The 17,143-nt window shown below is 47.2% G+C and overlaps 1 protein-coding gene across 7 annotated transcripts in view; it reads right to left on the reverse strand.

The window, feature by feature from the left end:
- Positions 1-17,143, reverse strand: part of LOC136784595 (uncharacterized) — a 150,159-nt gene that overhangs the window by 93,120 nt on the left and 39,896 nt on the right. For 2 of the 7 annotated variants that reach the window (XM_066745353.1, XM_066745354.1), the window contains one exon: positions 1,392-1,474. The exons of the other annotated variants lie outside the window; for them this stretch is intronic. The gene's annotated coding sequence lies outside the window, so the exon portion shown is untranslated. The remainder of the gene's footprint in view (positions 1-1,391; positions 1,475-17,143) is intronic. 7 annotated transcript variants of the gene reach the window in all.

The raw sequence follows: 17,143 nt of genomic DNA on the forward strand, positions 1-17,143 counted from the left end.
TACACACACGAGCGCGCTGTACCACTACCAATGTAGGATGGCAGGTAGAGGAGGAGGAGGAGGAGGGAGAAGAAGAAGAAGAAGAAGAAGCTGCAGACTCTCGGAGAGGCTCGATTATTCAGCATCGGTGAGATTCGCAATCGACATTCTCTCCCTTTCGCCGCTCATTATAGATGCTGTTCTATCCAAGCCGATCTCACCAGACCCTCTCTCCCCTCTCGTCCCTCCAATCTCCAACAGCAGTCTGGGCCCCAGCCTCCCAGACTCTCTCTCTCTCTCTCTCTCTGGCCGAATGCTTTAAGCTCACTTCACACTGCGAATACTCTCTCGCAGCGCAAGAAACTCACATTTCACGTCTCGCCGTTTCTTCTCCCATTTGTCAGGCCTTGCTACCTTCTTCTTCTTCTTCTCTCCCCCCCCCCCCCCTCCCTCTTCGTCCCCTTCTGCCAGCCATCCGAGCCACTCTCCACGGTCCCCTAACAACGTTTCGACGCACAATGCCGGTGAAAGGATCCTCTCTGCCTGATTATCGATGCTTATCGCTAATTTATATGTATATATATATCTGTGTGGACTCTGGAGTTTTTTCCACCAATAAGACGCTCGTTGAATGGAGCGCGCGCTCGCAGGCTTTCTTGAGATTTATTTCTTTATACATATATATATATATATATATATAGAATGGAGGTAAAGAAGCTAGGCGACTCACGCGTGCATTATCTTATCTTATCTTATGGAAGAATACATTCCTGGGGAATTGACGAATGAAAGAATGCGAGAAAGAATTGGGTTGGTAATTATTTGCAAGAGGACACGATTAGATAATGTAATTTCTCTGTAATGGATTTTCTCCTCCTTATCAGAGATTCCATCCTCGGTGGTTGGGCGCTACCTCGGCGGTAGCTGTGCTCTCCCCTCGAATGGTCGCATCGTTTGGGCTTAGGCTGATTTCACAGTGAATATTCCGCTGGAGCAGTCCCTTCCATTAGCGCGCGAGTCGCCACTTCTTTTAACATTCATCGATGCATCGCGGGAGCACTGTCTGAATATTAGCATTAGGAGCTAATTAGATGATTCAATTACAGTGTGGATTTAACGAGGGAACTGCATGTATAAACGGGGCTTAAGGGCTGCTCTGCCGAGTGGAGCCAGAGCCCTTCTCGATTAAAAGGGGAGCGCGGAGAGTGCCCATCGATGGGGAGGGGAGAGGGAGGGAGAGAGAGAGAGAGAGAGAGAGAGAAACTCGTTTAATGATTTTAATTATTCCGCACATTTCTTTCTTTTTTTTTCTTTTTTTTTACCCTCTCTCGTCTATTCAAACGCGCGGACCCCTACACGAGGATATTATTGTGTATACATGCATGATATTATATACCAATTAAAGGGCTTACCACGAAAGTCCAGGAGCGGGAAAAGGAGGACACGCAGTTTTACAGTTTTTGCGGTTGCATGGATACTAGCTGCTATGGCTTACCTGTAACAAAGAATAAGATGCGTTAAGGATCGATTGCATATACAAGTATACTTATATATTATACATGTTTTATCCGGAAGGAGAGTCTGTAAGGTGGCTGGTAAATTCCTGTGGGGTTTTACGGTGAGTGCTAGTGAAGAAGAGGAGGGGGGTAGTAGGTTAGCGAAGGATACCGTCCTCCACCAATTAAACTTGTCTGGCATCACGAAGAGGCTCTTTGGGAGAGTAAGACGCGCGGCTCTCGCTCGGCACGGCATTGCGGCGCGCAGCAACCGATCGGTCGACTCTGCTGAACCTTGTGTGGCGTGGGTCGAGACAAATCCATGTAATTGGCATTAAATGGAAGAAAAGGGACGAAGGGTCCGTTACGCTTCCCACTGGTGCCGATGGCTGACGTTCCGTATCCTTGAGAACCACTCTTGCAGGATAAGCTCTTCTCCCACATTGGTATACACCCCCACACACCTCTAAACTTGTTCCTTCCTACTCCTTCTCGTCTCTCATCTTATATCCCATCTCCGATTCAAGGACTTTAACCCGACCGACCACCACCTTGCACCTCCCCCACCCTTTCATCTCTCTCCAACCCTAGCCAACATTCCACGTCGTCTCTCTCTCTTCATATATATATATATATACGGCTTTTTGTGAAAATTGCCATCCGCGCGCGTCTCTGGTACAATCGAACGTTAATTTCTAACCAAGAATCGCGTTTTGGTTGCTGCAACGCTACCACCGCGTACGCAGAGCGAGAAAGCCAATTGGCTTTTTCGAATCTCTCTCGACAATTGAAAGTTTTCGTAGCTTCACCGCGAAGAAGCCTGTCATTTGCAAACTCTCGCAATTAAAACAATCCGCTTAGCCGCGGCCTGTGCTATACATATACACGGGTATATCTTTGATAGGCCCCCCCCCCCCCCCCCGAGAGGGAGAAAAACTGAAAGAACGGCAGTTTTACGATACCTCCTCCCCCTCCTCCCCCTCCTCCCTCTCCTCTTCCTCTTCTCCCCCCGATGAATATAAAGCAAAGAGATACGTAGTATGTACAAAAGTCCATTGTAAAAAGAGCATAATACTTTTATATCGACGTTATCGATGCTATCTATATATACATGTAAGATCGATCGAACGGCAGAGGATTGAATCTTTTTCCCTATAGTTTCCTTCTGCTTGTGTCCAGTATAGCAGCAGCAGCAATGTTTTGCTCGTTCGTTCATTGCTATTTTGCCGCAGCGATATTTGGAGAGCGAAACCCATAGAACTGGTCGAAGAAAGTGGAGGATAGCAATTTTCATTATTATTCCGCTCGACGTTCCGGGAAAAGCTGGTCTCGCGATGGAAAAAAGTATCATTACCCTCATCCCATTTTATAGTTGAACGATAATCTCTCTCTCTCTCTCTCTCCTCCGCTACTAATAATAGACGCGATTCTTATTTCATGCTAGCTGTTATATAGCCTTTACAATAATAACTGTCCCTCTCTCTCTCTCTCTCTCTCTCTCTCTCTCTCAGGAGAGACATCGGATTTCGCGACTTTTATAATAGGCGAAATTTCCAGCGTGTGACGTCACACCGTACTTACTACTAGAAGACACGGTATGTACCTTTTGCCTCCTGTGCTGCTCTCTCTCTCTCTCTCCACTCTCGCGCACCAAAGTTTCTCGTCGCAACGCGCTCCGCTCTACCGGAGGGATTATTTTCATTTCACGGGCAATTGATGTAAATGTTCGCTCGGGAGGACGATACTTATTTCGATTAAAGTATAGCTCCTAGCTGGAAGATACGTCGAGGCAAAAAGCGAGAGGAGGGAGAGAGAGAGAGAGAGAGAGAGAGAGAGGAATGGCAATTACAATGAGCCCGGCCGCGGTAATATAAATCGCAATTATTTACAAATAAGTATTAATGAACGCATTAAAGTTGCATTAATCAAAGACAATCTGCGGAATGGTTGGCTGGTGGTAAATGCATCGAGAGAGACCGTCCTCTCCTCTCTCTCTCTCTGCTATACTATATACCTGTACCTACTACCAACTCTGGAAATTGGTCGAGCTCGTGAATTTCAAGAATCGCGATGAAAAATACCTTTCTAATTGGCAAATGAAAATCATTGGGATTATTACCATTGGCTCGATCGCACGGTAATAAACAAGTTGCGCAATGTCTGGGAAACGAGAGAGAAAAGAGAGAGAGTGAGTGGAGGAACTCTTGATTACGTCCGTAAGATTATCATTGAAATTGAACTAGAGCTAATTTGATGCTGATGATTACAGACTGGTTGTTGGTCAGAGGGCTGCCATTAAGTAAAAGCTCATCCTTGCTTTATTTTCAAGTGTTACATACTGCCGCAAGTGAGAGAGAGAGAGAGAGAGAGAGAGAGAGAGAGAGGAGGAGAAGGAGGACGAGCGTATGGGAGGTAAACGCAGTAATTACATAGCCTGTAACTTTAACCGGAGCGTGTCCTTAACGATCTTAACGCTCTGCACCGGAGGTTCTTGAGGAGTTGTCGTCGCCCTGGGACATCAAAGTGCCGTTTAAGCCAGGAGTTTTCGGAGACGAGCATCGTGACCGACCTGTCGTCTCTCTCTCTCTCTCTCTCTCTCTCTCCGGTTTAGCCTTCGGGCCCACCACCACCATCATCGAGCGTCAGAGTACAAGAAGAGACTTTTTGCTACCGCGCATTTTGCATAAAAAGTCCTGCTTCGTAACGAGCTCGAGTCCCCGCGGGTTAACGAGGAATGATTTACCACGCTCCTTGCCATATGGCACCTATGGACTCGCACCAGTCGTCGCACAGCCCACCCTCCTCTGCCTTGCCGCCCATTTCAATGTCTTTGTAAGCCCACCAAACGTGTATATACGTTCCCTGCCTTTCACTCTATATACTACGACTCTCTCTCTCTCTCTCTCTTGCTCGCGAGCGCTTCATCTTTCAGTAGCCCCTCGCACATTTGTATTTGTCTCCCCTCTACGTATTGCAGGGGATCGAATTTACACTTGCGATGGGGAGAACACCAATGCCTCTCGTATATATATATATACATACATGTACGTATGACTGTTTGCGCGATTCTATCAATGTCCCTATTCTGCCGCACACATTGCACGTGTTATAAAAATTTCCGTGTCCTCTGTGTATATGTCAGTGTGTGCTCGGAAGCTATCGTATTTCCTAATGCCAAGTAATGTGTTTATACTTGCTTACAATGTTTATAGTATGTGCGCAGTATAACTCTAGTATTTATTCATCCGGGTGTATAGATATAGCGCGAAGAAGCAAAAGTGCGCTAGTGTGGGAGGTGTGTGGGGCAGTAGGATAGAATATAAATAAATGAGAGAGGGGCCGCATGCACGCGCTTAGCCCTAATAAAGTTGGCAGGCAGTAAATTTTGTCAAGTTGGTCCCGGGTCAGCCGCGACGATTTACCGAGACGATCTAATAATGTTATTCGCGCGTTCCAATGCGACCAGAGTGAATAATTCTGCTCGGTCTCTTCTGCATGGCGCGCTCTATACCTGTGACCGCAGTCTCCGTTGCGAACGAGACCGAGATAAATCCCTCCCCTATTCCTATATCAGAAATCCTATCCACTTGTTAACGTCGAATAAAAATATTTCGATGAAACGCGCGCTCTCTTCTTGGCTGCGAGCGGTAGTCCCTAACGAGAAAACTAAAGTCCACTTTAACATCTATTAATCATCGGCAACGTACTATACTATAGGAAAAAAAAGAGAAAAGGAAAAGCTTAGCGAGATAAAAGTTTTTTCAAGACAGCCGGTAGTAAACGTTACTGCCTGTATAAAAAATTAACCGTTCCCCGGCTTAAACAACAGTGGGAGGGACAGAGCCGGGATTTATTTTTACGTTCAACTTGTTAACAAATTCGCGACCTTCCTTTCTTTCCAGCAAAAACAACGATCCGGCGGAATTTTGATAAACCGTCGCTGCTTGGCCCACGGCGAAATCATTTTGTTTCCATTTATCCAGCCCCTCCTCGCGATATCTAGTACGGGCACGATGACCATAAAAATAGACCAGAAGGGCTGCTCGGTCCCGACCGTCAATTATATCGCGCAAAATCACAATCGATCCAACTCCATCGTACATATACATGTACATGTGCATTGTCAAGATTAACTGGACGTACAAGAAAAGAAACGTTTTTGCAGTGGTTAAAAAAAAGTCTATGGAGAGGAAGCAGCTTACGCGAGTGTCGTTGGCGGTCGTAAAAAAACCGTTTATCCAGAGCACTCGAGATCGAGCGTGACTAAATACACGTGAAATTCCAAGGCGCCTGGGGGGGGGGGGGAGGGGGGGTGAGGAATTTTTCTCTCAGCAATATATTGTAATCCGTGTTGTTTGCATGGTGCGAGGGCTAGTGGGGAGAGGGGGAGACCTATCGCTCGTTAAAAATTCAACGACGCTTGAGGGACAAGGAGGAGGAGGGCCGGTTGTTGAAAAAAATGCGCTGTAAAAAGTTTTCCAAATAAATATCGAATGTTCGCATCTGCGGGGAGCCGGTTTCGAGAGAGGGTTGGAAGAAAGAGTGTCGAAGGAAAAGATCGAGTGGACGACAGGCCCGAGTCAGTCAGCCGGTGGGCCGTTTGGTTATGAGCGTGTGTGTGCGTGTGTGTTGGGCCGCGCGGCTAAGTAAGCCAGGCTTGCATTAACATGGGAGATTTACGGTACCGCGCGGCGATCCCCACCGTCTGTATATTCTTGGTGCATTAACGCTGCTGTAGCTGCCGGAGAACCGACAACGTACTCTCGGCGCCAGAAGCGGCAAGCTTGACCTTTGACCCTTCCTTACCCTCACCCCCCTCCCGACTCCTCGCCCACCGGCTAAAACCCTCCAGCATATCATTACGTTTTCCTTCGTTTTTCATCAATTCGACGTACATAACGTATCTGCATCCCCCCACCATGCCGAGAACCCTGCAACAACCTCGACCTAGCACACCATGAAAATCCTTCGCTTTCGCTGCACGCTTCTTCAATGAACCTGCCTCCGTGTATACAAGAGAATAATCCCCGAAAAAAAAAAAAAAAAAATCCTTCGTCTCCTCCCCCTCCTCCTCTTTTAGCTCGACAGCATTGATCAAAATATCCAAGAAGCACGTACGCACGCACTGTCTATATCGGTTTGTTACTTTTGAAAAAATATCTAATGGTACGAGCGGGTCACGGGGGAGTATGTATACGCATATATAGAGAGGCGATAGGCTTGCACTTTGTGGCAGGTGGTGATTAAAAGGTAAAACTGCGACGCGCGCAGTACCCGATGATTAACGCTGATTAGAAAGGGATTTTTCGAATTCCATACTGCACGAGAGTGCTCGCGCGTACCCGCGTGTGTGGTGTGTGTGTGTGTGTGTATCGACGGCGACCCATAAAGCACAGCCATGCAACCGCAATCTCCCCCACCACTCCACGGGACAAGGCAAAAACCGCGCGAGCTCTTCCGCAGGCCACCATTGACCTTTGACCGACTATTCGGTCGTTCTATACAAATACAGCGAGATTGCGAGACGAGCAAAGAGAGAACGAAGGGGGGGGGGGGGGAGAAATAATAGTAATTATTACACATTAACGGAGGTGTTTGTGTCCAACATTATCAGTAGCAGGATTTCCCGTTAATTAGGAGTCGAGTGGAATTTCGAGAAAGTAGCAGCTACAAGTGAAGCGAGTTGAATGTAATGGGAATCGAATTCTCCTGGATTAACTCCGTCAATCGCTTTGCTTCCATCGATAACGTCGCTCTGTTGCTATATACGTTTCTCCAGCCCTCTCTCTCTCTCTCTCTCTCTCCATATACATATACGCACGAGTGTACGTATATTTACCAAAACTGTGTCCCACTCTGCTGACATTCGATTCAGAGAGAGAGAGAGAGAGAGAGAGAGAGAGAGAGAGACGCGGCTGCAAATTGACGGACAGCAGCGAGACTGAAAGGTAAAACAAACGAGCATATGGATCCTCGAAGCAAAGTCAAAAAATAACTTTGTTTTCCTCTCAACTTTGGATATTTCGTGGAAAAAAAGAATATAGTTATTGCTGTAAGAGGAATTCGGGCACTTGTATGTATGTCTTGGCAAAGATTATAGTTGAATACACACCGAGGGAGAGGGAGAGAGAGAGAGAGAGAGAGAGAGAGGCACTCGAGTCGACCGGTCGTCGACGTGCATTTTCAAAGACATTTTTTCTCAATGACTTTCACCGTATTCAAGCTACACGCCCATTTTCACGTAATAAAGGCTGAGGATAGCCCGAATGCAAAGAGCCACTCGACCAGAGAGAGAGAGAGAGAGAGCGAAGAAGCAGACTACGCTAACATCGGAGGGAGAGAATCTCGAGTGGATCATTGTGTCGCAAAAGGAAATAGAATCAAAGCGGGCAATTAAAAGCCGCCGATCCTTCAGAACCCTTCCCACTTCTTTCTGGCCAGGAGAGCTTTGCATCATTCCCCAATCAAGCGAGAGTTTGCGTTGTCCCGAGCGCGAGGGGCCTCTCTCATTCGGTTCTTCGGGATGTGTATACGAGTGTTATATAGTGCGTCTCTTTATTCATATACATGTACACTATAGCACACACACACACACACACACACGTGGAAAGAAGCTGACTGGCTGCTTCCCTTGTTAGGAGTCATTTGAAACATTTGCCATATCACGATCGCTCCTTGTCGTCGCGAGTATATTTCTTGCCCGAGGTCCCGCACACACAGACGGCTCTAGAGTATATAGGTGTAGAGGTTTCTCTTCGGGAGCGGAGGGACCCTCCGGGTAGGGTCTCCTCTCTCGCACAAATTAGGCTCCACCGTTCGATCTTACCTCGCCCCGGGCCCCTCGCACGGTTGGACGAGCCATGCACGCGGAGACCAGCCGGACGGACGGACGACTCTTGTATCATTTCTCTCTATGCGTCATCCTCCTCTTGAAATTGTCCAACCTTTGAGAGAGCGCGATATCGGGACAGGTGAAAGCCCATCTCTCTCTCTCTCTCTCTCTCGCACAAGTTATATATAGACACGTGCATTAGTCATCCGTTCCGCGACAACGCGTTGCGCCGCTTGGAACAATGCACGCAAGCACGCACGCACGCACGCACGCACGCGTGCGTCTCTTTTAGTATGAGCCGCGGACTCTACGGAATAATTATCGTTGTTTGTGCTCGGAGCTTCCTGCCATCCACCCCCGGCCTCGAGAAGAGATATATACATAGGATTTTTCCCATGTGCCATGCACGAGCCACCAGCTACGAAGAAGCGCCGCGCCGCGACGCGCCGCACTTTTCTCCCCCTGCGCTGCGCCTTTGCAACTATCGCGCCGCGCCCCGGGACAATGCACCCGAACGATTAAATTGGCGCGAGGCGCCAATCCGTATCTCCCGAGTGGTGCGCCAATAACACAACCAATTATACCATTTGCTCATCCCACCTCGATATATCGCAAATTGCTCCTTTACGCGCCCCTTCAATCCCCTCCGCGCACATGCACACGATCATTATATTTTCCATAAACACGATCATCCTTGTTCTCCATGCACAAATCCCCAAAGAAAATCTCCTCTCGCACCCGTCTCGTCGTGTATACATATATTCTCTCAAATTAATACTCTGCCAAATTGCGCCGATCAATCAACTCTCGAGCAATAAAATTAACAAGCTTAATGAATACACAATCGGGTTTGAGTGATCTCGCGCACTTAAGTAAAAGTGTCGCTCGCGTCGAGGCTTTTCAGAGCGTATAGCGCGCGCGCACGCGCGAGGTGCACGATTGAATTATTTTCCACGTGCGACGTAGTAGGTATATGTACGACGCGCGTTCGATGGAGGAGCCAGAGGATGCGGAGTTTGCGCGAGATTCCAGCGGCCGACCACAGTTGACTTTTTTCAACGAGCCGAGATGTAGAGGAGGGAGGAGGGGGGGGGGGGGTTGGGTTTAAAAAGTTGCAGAAACGTTGATAGGTCGAGTTGGCTGCGTGTCCGCGGGACAGTCACACACGTACAGCTATGGTATAGGCAGAGAGCTCTCTCTCTCTCTCTCTCTCTCTCTGCTCAGCAGCCTATGGAACAATACTTCCATGCATCAACTTGTCCCTCCTATACGTATACAAGCACATATGTACGCTCTATATGCGACCACACATAAGAATAATCGCGTCCTTGTAGCGTGTACGCTCTTTATCCCCCCTCCACCATAGACCTTCGCGTACACTTTGTTTCGTCCGGGGTAATTGATGCATTGGGTGGTGTGCGGGATATAAATGGTCCCGGCATGATTAGGGACCGGATTTGACGCACCCTTTTCAAACCAACCGCTTTCTCACTGCGAAACTCGCGCGATAAATCAATGCTTGAAAAATGTTTGCCTATTCCCGCGTTGCCATTTGCCTCTCTACCGCTTTTTTCATCCCCTCCCCCTCGTCCAAACAACTTTCTTCAACTTTCCGTATACTCTCCTACACACGCACGCACGTATAAATCACAGATCGAAAAGTCCCTTGGTCCACCGCACCCTTTTCCCTATACATATTTTCCCTGAATATTTCCATGATCGATAAATCCACACTTTCACTTGATTCTATAATATAATTATAGTGATTTTTATCAACTTTTGAAAAATTCTACGCGCTCGAAATATAATAGAATTTCAGTGCGCCGAGTGTAAACGTTTAACTTGTTTGGATTATCCTCGTTCCTCTCTCAACCGATTGATTTGGGATTGATTTCCGTGCAGACGTTCGGAGACGCGAATCGTCAACTTGGTCCAATTCTATATACGTATGTCTGAAACGTATATATGTACGATCAGCTCTGCTCTCGTTATTATTTCATTGCACCGATATAAATCACTGCAAGTGTGCATGACGATTGTTCGTATACACGTATATATAGCAATGATTAACACGATATCGTAGGATGATTATGGTACGGAGAAATAATTGATACAACAACGGGAATATTTTATTCGTTTAATGCTGTAATCATGTTACCGTTTCGAAGGGAATTTAAGCGATTTATATTTCAAAGAGTAAAAAAGTTTTCGCGCGCTCGTTATAAACATAACACAGTGGGGGGGAAGAGAGAGTCGGCGCGTTCTGCATAAAACAGTAGCAATTATCTACTTTTTATATATGTATGTCCTGGCTGGCTCCATTCGGGAGACTCCTCCTCTCGTGTTCCACGTTAATTCACTCTTTTAACCGTCGCTTATATCCTAACGTGGCCTTAATTGTTGCGCGCAATTATTACAAGCTTTTTCTCAACGACGGATTTTTTAACGCACAGAAAAACAAAATATAAGCCCCGAAAAATCCTCGTAAAATGTTGTGAAACCAGTTGATACGCGCTCTCCTCAAAAAAGATTGTGTCCTTCTCGCTCTAACCGCGCATATACATATATATATATATATATATATAAAGGCGCGCTATGGTGGTTTTTTAGCCGTGTATTTTAACGAGATAAAGCAAGTCGATCCGTAATTGGCTGCTTAAAATATTTACTTTAAACGGCGCTGCGTTGCTGCTGCAGGAAATATTCGCGTGCAAACAAGGATAGAAATGAAAATCAGCGCAGGCTTTTGTCTAGTTTTTTTGTGCGAATCGCTTCTTCCGCTATATATATATATATATCGGAATCTATCCTTTTTTTTCAAGCTGGTTTTCTCTTTATCGCAAACACATTGCACATATAGAGGGATCGAAGGATATACAAATGGATGAGGGATCCTTCGGGCCAGTATCACGTACACAGAGCGGCGCGCGATGGTGGATCGCGTGTCAAAGTTGATGGGTCTGGGTCGCGCGATCGAGGACAATGTTTCCACTATTGGATTTCCAGAGGAATCCTCCTCCTCCCCTCCTCTTCTAAAGCACACCTGCAATTTAATCGTTCTTCCCACTCGAAAGAAGAGCGATGATTCTCTCGCGCGAGAACCGCCACCTTACCCTCTATGAATACCTATATATATATAGCATCCGTATCTCTTTAAATTGGAGCGATTTTCAATTTCCAACTTTTTGGGACTGGCAGTCACTTAAGAATCCATCGAAAGTGATGCGTGCGCGAGCGAGCGAGAAAGGCACAAGTACACACCCACATATATATATATATATATATATATAAATGTATAAGCGCGGCTAGCCAGTGGTAATTTTGCGCACGTTAGCTCTTTTTCCAACGAGAGAAAACGATGCTTCAAAGAAGCTGGGAGTTGCGCGAAAGGTAAAAACTCGATATAGCTTCCTCTCTCTCTCTCTCTCTCTCTCTCTCTCTCTCTATATATATATATATATATATATCCTTGTTTACCAAGCGGGGAAAACCTAGTAATTACGAAGGTTATTAACAAAAAGCTCATTACCAGGAATTTATAGAGAGTGAACAAACGAGCGCGAGCCTCGTTGCTTTTTATCCAATAATCACAATTTATTACAACTAATATAGGCAGGCAGAGCTGCACGAATCCTCGCCGCCGCGCCATTGTTGTTGCGCGTGGAAAAAGGTTCGTAAATAAAAATCACAATGTTGCTAATGAATTTTCCGTTCCTCGGCCCGGATGATGCACCTTGAAATGTGTATTATAAATATACAGGTGTGCATGCACGTTCGTGTGCGAGTCTCGCGTCGCGCTCTGCATGGAGGGTCATGCTTTCGTCGGGTAAAAATATCGAGTCTAATGGAGGGAGAGGGTAGAGGGAGATAAAAAAGAAGAGGTAAACGATAGGGGCGTCGGAGAGGTTGCGAGGCACACGTATACACTGCTAGCCTCTTGCGTCGATGCGCTCGTCCATATCGAACCACGGTGGCTGACTTTGTGCTATTTGCCGGCGTCTCAGAAATTAATTATCCTTTGATCGATGAAGGTTGAATGTCGCGCTGCTGGCTGGCAAAATCAATTATCGATAGTTAGCCTCGACTCGGGGCGAGCCTTATTCCAAGGCCAACGCCTGTACGTTCAATTCATTAACCGAAACTTTTCTTTCCGCGTCCGCCCCAACCCGGCCCCGCCTAGGCTCCCGTATTTTCCCCATTCGATTAATTCGTACAAGCGTGAAACTTTCCACCTTTATTTCACCATGTACCAAAGAAACTTGCCCCTGTGCGTACTCGTAAATTTCTCAATTATCAACACAAATTAACGTGAAGAAATATCGAGGCTCCGTGGGAGAGGGAATTTTCCAAGTTTTTCAGAGCGAGAGGAGGAAAATTATCTTACGGCTTAGGAAAAACTTGTGGTATTTTTTCAGAAAGATTGATGTAAAAAGGTCAAGCGCGCAGCACTCTTGCGAATGCTTGGAAATACGTCGCGAGTTTTTTGCGCACAGGATGGCATGGTAAAATTGAACGTACCACGCGCCCGTCTATGTACATAAATGCATAATTTATATAGGAACGTGTGGGGGGGGGGGGGGGACAAACAATGAAAAACAAACGAGGAAATTAGATTTTCCCGCGTAGTTGTAATTTCTTTTCGAGAGAGAATTCCGGAAGGGGGCCGCTAGAGAGGAAGGGAATGGAGGTGGCAGTTTGACGATAATTTGAATATAAAGAGAGAGAGAGTGCAGGTATAAAATTGGGTCGAGGGGCCGCGAGGGGCAAGACGGGGGGCATTAGGAGACGAGCGATTCGTCTCGGAGAGAAAATTGTTATTCGTTCCGGTCCTACCTAATTCAGGATGAGCATGCACGTGCGAGAGGACCTCCTTCCCCGGATGGTCCTCCACCGTGTCTCTTTCGGCCGGACGTCGCGCATACCTAAATTCTATTTACATATCTTGATATATCGGCTGCGGCTGGATGACAAAAGTGCGCGCCGTAAAGTCGTCGGTAGCAACGCGCGCGCGGTAAATGCAAATAAACAAAAAGGGAGCCAAGAACGAAGAGGGAGAGAGAGAGTAGTTTTCAGACCTTTTGAATTAGTCCTCCGTCCCATTATATATGGAGGATTGGGGTTGGCCGGGCCAATCGAGTGGTGTATCCATCCGCACCGATAAAAAGGACATTCCAAGAGTGTCTCGCGGATCACGCGAATTAAAGAAGCAGGACACTTGCTAATCTACCCATTAACAAAGCAGCAGCTCGCACACTACGCGCTTATGCCTATATATACGCGACCGTCTAATTAGAAAAACTATAGAAAAAGCTTGGCGCGCGGGCGTCTCGTAAAAGAATGTAATCGTAAAAAAGAATTCAATTTCAGCCGAGTAATTATATTCACTTTTATTCATCGTGCGCCAATGGTTTCCTCCGCTGGCTTTTATTACGACCACTCCAACCTTCTTTCTATACTATTCATATGTATATATATATATAAGCTTTACATTTAAATTTCTGGCAATGTCAATTGGACTTTTCGCTTTTCGATTGGTTCTCAATGGTTCGGCCATTGAGCGAGCTCTGAAGACTGTATCTATTAGTGAGAGAGAGAGAGAGAGAGAGTCGCTTTACATTCAGATCCTAGGACTTGTAAAAATTGTTGGCTGCGGCAATTATCGAGCGTAGATGGCAAGTTGGTTTTAAAAATTATAATCCCCGATGACACGCGTAGTATACGTATCGCGATAAGCGAGCCTAGAAAGAGGAAGAGGGATGAGTGTTGTTGCGCGTCCGTCGCGAGAATAATTGCCGCAGAATTCTTTTAATTTTCTCCTGCACTGCGCGAATTCTTTCATCGCGTTGATTAGCACGGGGTGTCTTGCAGCGCTCGGACGACTGGGCACTTTGCATATCTATCGAGGATCGCGCGGGACTCGCGCGGGACTCGCGCGGCTCCTTGACAATTGCAGCAGCGCACGCCTCGATCATTGGCGGATCTCTCGAGCGCCCGCACCACCATAAGCTCTATAGCTAATTGTTCTACGCTTGCCCGTTACGCTATTCGTCACATCCCCCCCACTATCGATACGCAATAACAAGCACCGAGAGAAATCTTTGAATTTTCCATGCGTAACGCGTTGTGTGTATATCCATGGGTTCGACGCGATCGATCAAGAGGCGAATCGTCGTCTTGCCACGGTGTGTACACATGTATATATACATATATGGACGAGAAGACTGCGCATAATTCAGCAAGTTTGAAGGAGCGGAGGGGGGGGGGGTCGTAAAAAAGTTGGCGGCGGTAAACAGAAAGTTGGCGTAACTCGGTTATCAGAAGCCAAGTTACACATTGAATAATGAATGTATTGGAGATGGAAAAAAGAGGATGGTTCGCGTAGGGATGGAGTGGGACGTAGATAAAGGAGGGAGAGAAGGGACTTTGAATTGTGGAAGAGGAGCGGAGGGGTGCATGGGGAGGGACGGAACGATCGAGGTGGCTCGAGTTATCCGAGAGTTTGTTGCGATACTTTGAATGAGGACGGAGAGAGAGAGAGAGAGAGAGACGTGCGATAAGAATGGGAAGTAGATTAGAAGGGAGTCGCGTCGCGTCGCGTCGAGTCGCGCGCGCGAACGAGGCGTTGGATAGTTCTTCAAGAGAGTACGCGGCATTCGAATCCGTTTTTGCGCCGCGGGCAATCCCGCAGCTTTTGCTCGCAGTCTACGCTCACTGCCTCTCTCGATCCTCCGCGCGTTATGCCGAGCACGTGCTATCACGCCCGTCACGCTATATACGTACCCCGCCGCGATATACCTCGTGTGTGTTTCGAGGCCCCTCTCTCTACTCTACAGTCTTCTTCCCATATATACATAGGGGTGCTATTGAGCACATGATTCCTGGGGGGAGAGGTGGGGGGTCGTATATACGAAAAAGGTAGGAACAAGCTGACGTGTCGCGTTGAATATCCGCCAAAGCTTTGTTCTCCTTGGCTCTACGCGCGCGTCTATCTATATACATATATATATAATGTCAGCTGGAACATAAACGTAAAACTGGCGAATGGAGTGAGCGCTCCCTCGGACAACTCTCCGCAGGTGTTCTTCCACATGACGTCAAAGCGACGACTTTTAAAATTGGACATGCCTTTTCCCATCCGCGTGCACCACCACCACCCCCACTCCCTTCCTCCCGATGGATGGACTATGTGTGTGTGCACATGAGAGAGAGAGAGAGAGAGAGAGCACACCTGTGCAGCACTTATAACGTCGCTGCGCGTACATATCGCGTATCGATTGAAAACCGTATCGAAACTTTCTCCGCGCGTCCTTTGATGAATTTTAATCGAAAGCAAGAGCCGCGCGCGATAACTTGCTACAAACGCTCCACGCACACGTTCATATATATAGCCTAATCTCTATGAAATATGAAATTTTGCGGATAAACGAGAAACGATAGACACGCGCGATCTCGCTTTTCCCTCTTAACGTACACTGTGTAAAACTGCTGAAAGCAACAATTAACTGCAGCGATTGTTCGATGGAAAAACACAGCTGCCGCTGCGCGCAGCTGCTGTGCGAAACATTGCCATGCAACGACTGTTGAATCTTTCAGCGCGATTCTCGGCGAAATTGTTGCGCCGCGCGAATCAAAATATAAAAACGGGGGGGGGGGGGGGAGTGTACGGATTATCGAGAGCGATTCCATTGCGAGCGGTCAACGCTATTCCGATCATCGGTGTCTCAAGGACCGTTGGAATAGCGCGCTTGGATCGCGAGGCTGGAAAAATCCTTGGATCGACGCTACGTTGCGCTTGAATTAAGCGCGAACGACGTACGGCGCGGCTACATAACGAGTCGGACATATTTCACGCACAGGAGCTTTCCCATTAGCCGCGTATATAAGCGATCGCCGAGTGAATCATTGCTGACAATTACAAGGTTGGTATGTTAATGCTCCGAGGAATAGCTGCCATGTATATATGCTATATCCTTACACTATCCATGTCCTATGATTTGTGGCATGCATCATTTATGAGATCGCGTACTATATCTGGCGTGTCGTGTGTAGCGCGTGGACGAGTGCACGGTAGTGTAGAGGAGAGGAGAAGAGAGTTTTTCCTTTATCCCATTTTATTTTATACGGAATATCGCGAGCAAATGCAATCATATAGGTGAAGAGGATGGAGTGTCAAACAAAAGGTAGCGTTATCGATAAGGTATCGAATGGTGGTAGGGGGGGGGGGGGGGCAATATCTCGTGGGAAGTCGAGAGACACGATGGAAATCGATAGTGGCCTGGCCTGGCGCGTTGGCACAAAGAAAAGCTGCGGAAGGAGTAGCGGCTAGAGTGGAGGAATAGAGAGCTGAAAGCTTCCCTCGGCTCTCTCTCTCTCTCTCTATCTGTACGTGTGGGGGTGTACGGGGATAGCTTGAAAGAACACTATGGGTACTTGCCGCGTGTCTAATACATATGTATGCGCGACTAACTGCTGCTCGGCATAGGCCGCGCGCGCGCGTCTCGACTACCCTTATCCTTCCCCATACACACGAGCCCTTCTTCCCCCCCCCCCCCCCCAACCTCAAACCGTATATCCTCGCGCGCACTCAACAGGAGAGAGACTAGCCAATTTTACATAACCCACTTTCTATATAATGTTATATAAAAGTCCAATGATGCACCGTTCGCATGGGACGTAAGTGATGAACCGCTTTTATACACGTGCATGCACATACACCCATAGAGAGAGTCTACTTTATGTAAAACCAAAATTATGAACCGCCTTACGTGGCACATAAACGATCAGCTGTTTTGCATAAACCACTCTTACGCCAGGGAGAAATGATGAACCGACCGTT

This window comes from Prorops nasuta, unplaced genomic scaffold (genome assembly GCF_024137725.1).
Source record: "Prorops nasuta isolate Cenicafe-Biocafe unplaced genomic scaffold, Cenicafe_Pnas_1.2 PNAS00061, whole genome shotgun sequence".
In the NCBI taxonomy this organism is placed as follows: domain Eukaryota; kingdom Metazoa; phylum Arthropoda; class Insecta; order Hymenoptera; family Bethylidae; genus Prorops; species Prorops nasuta.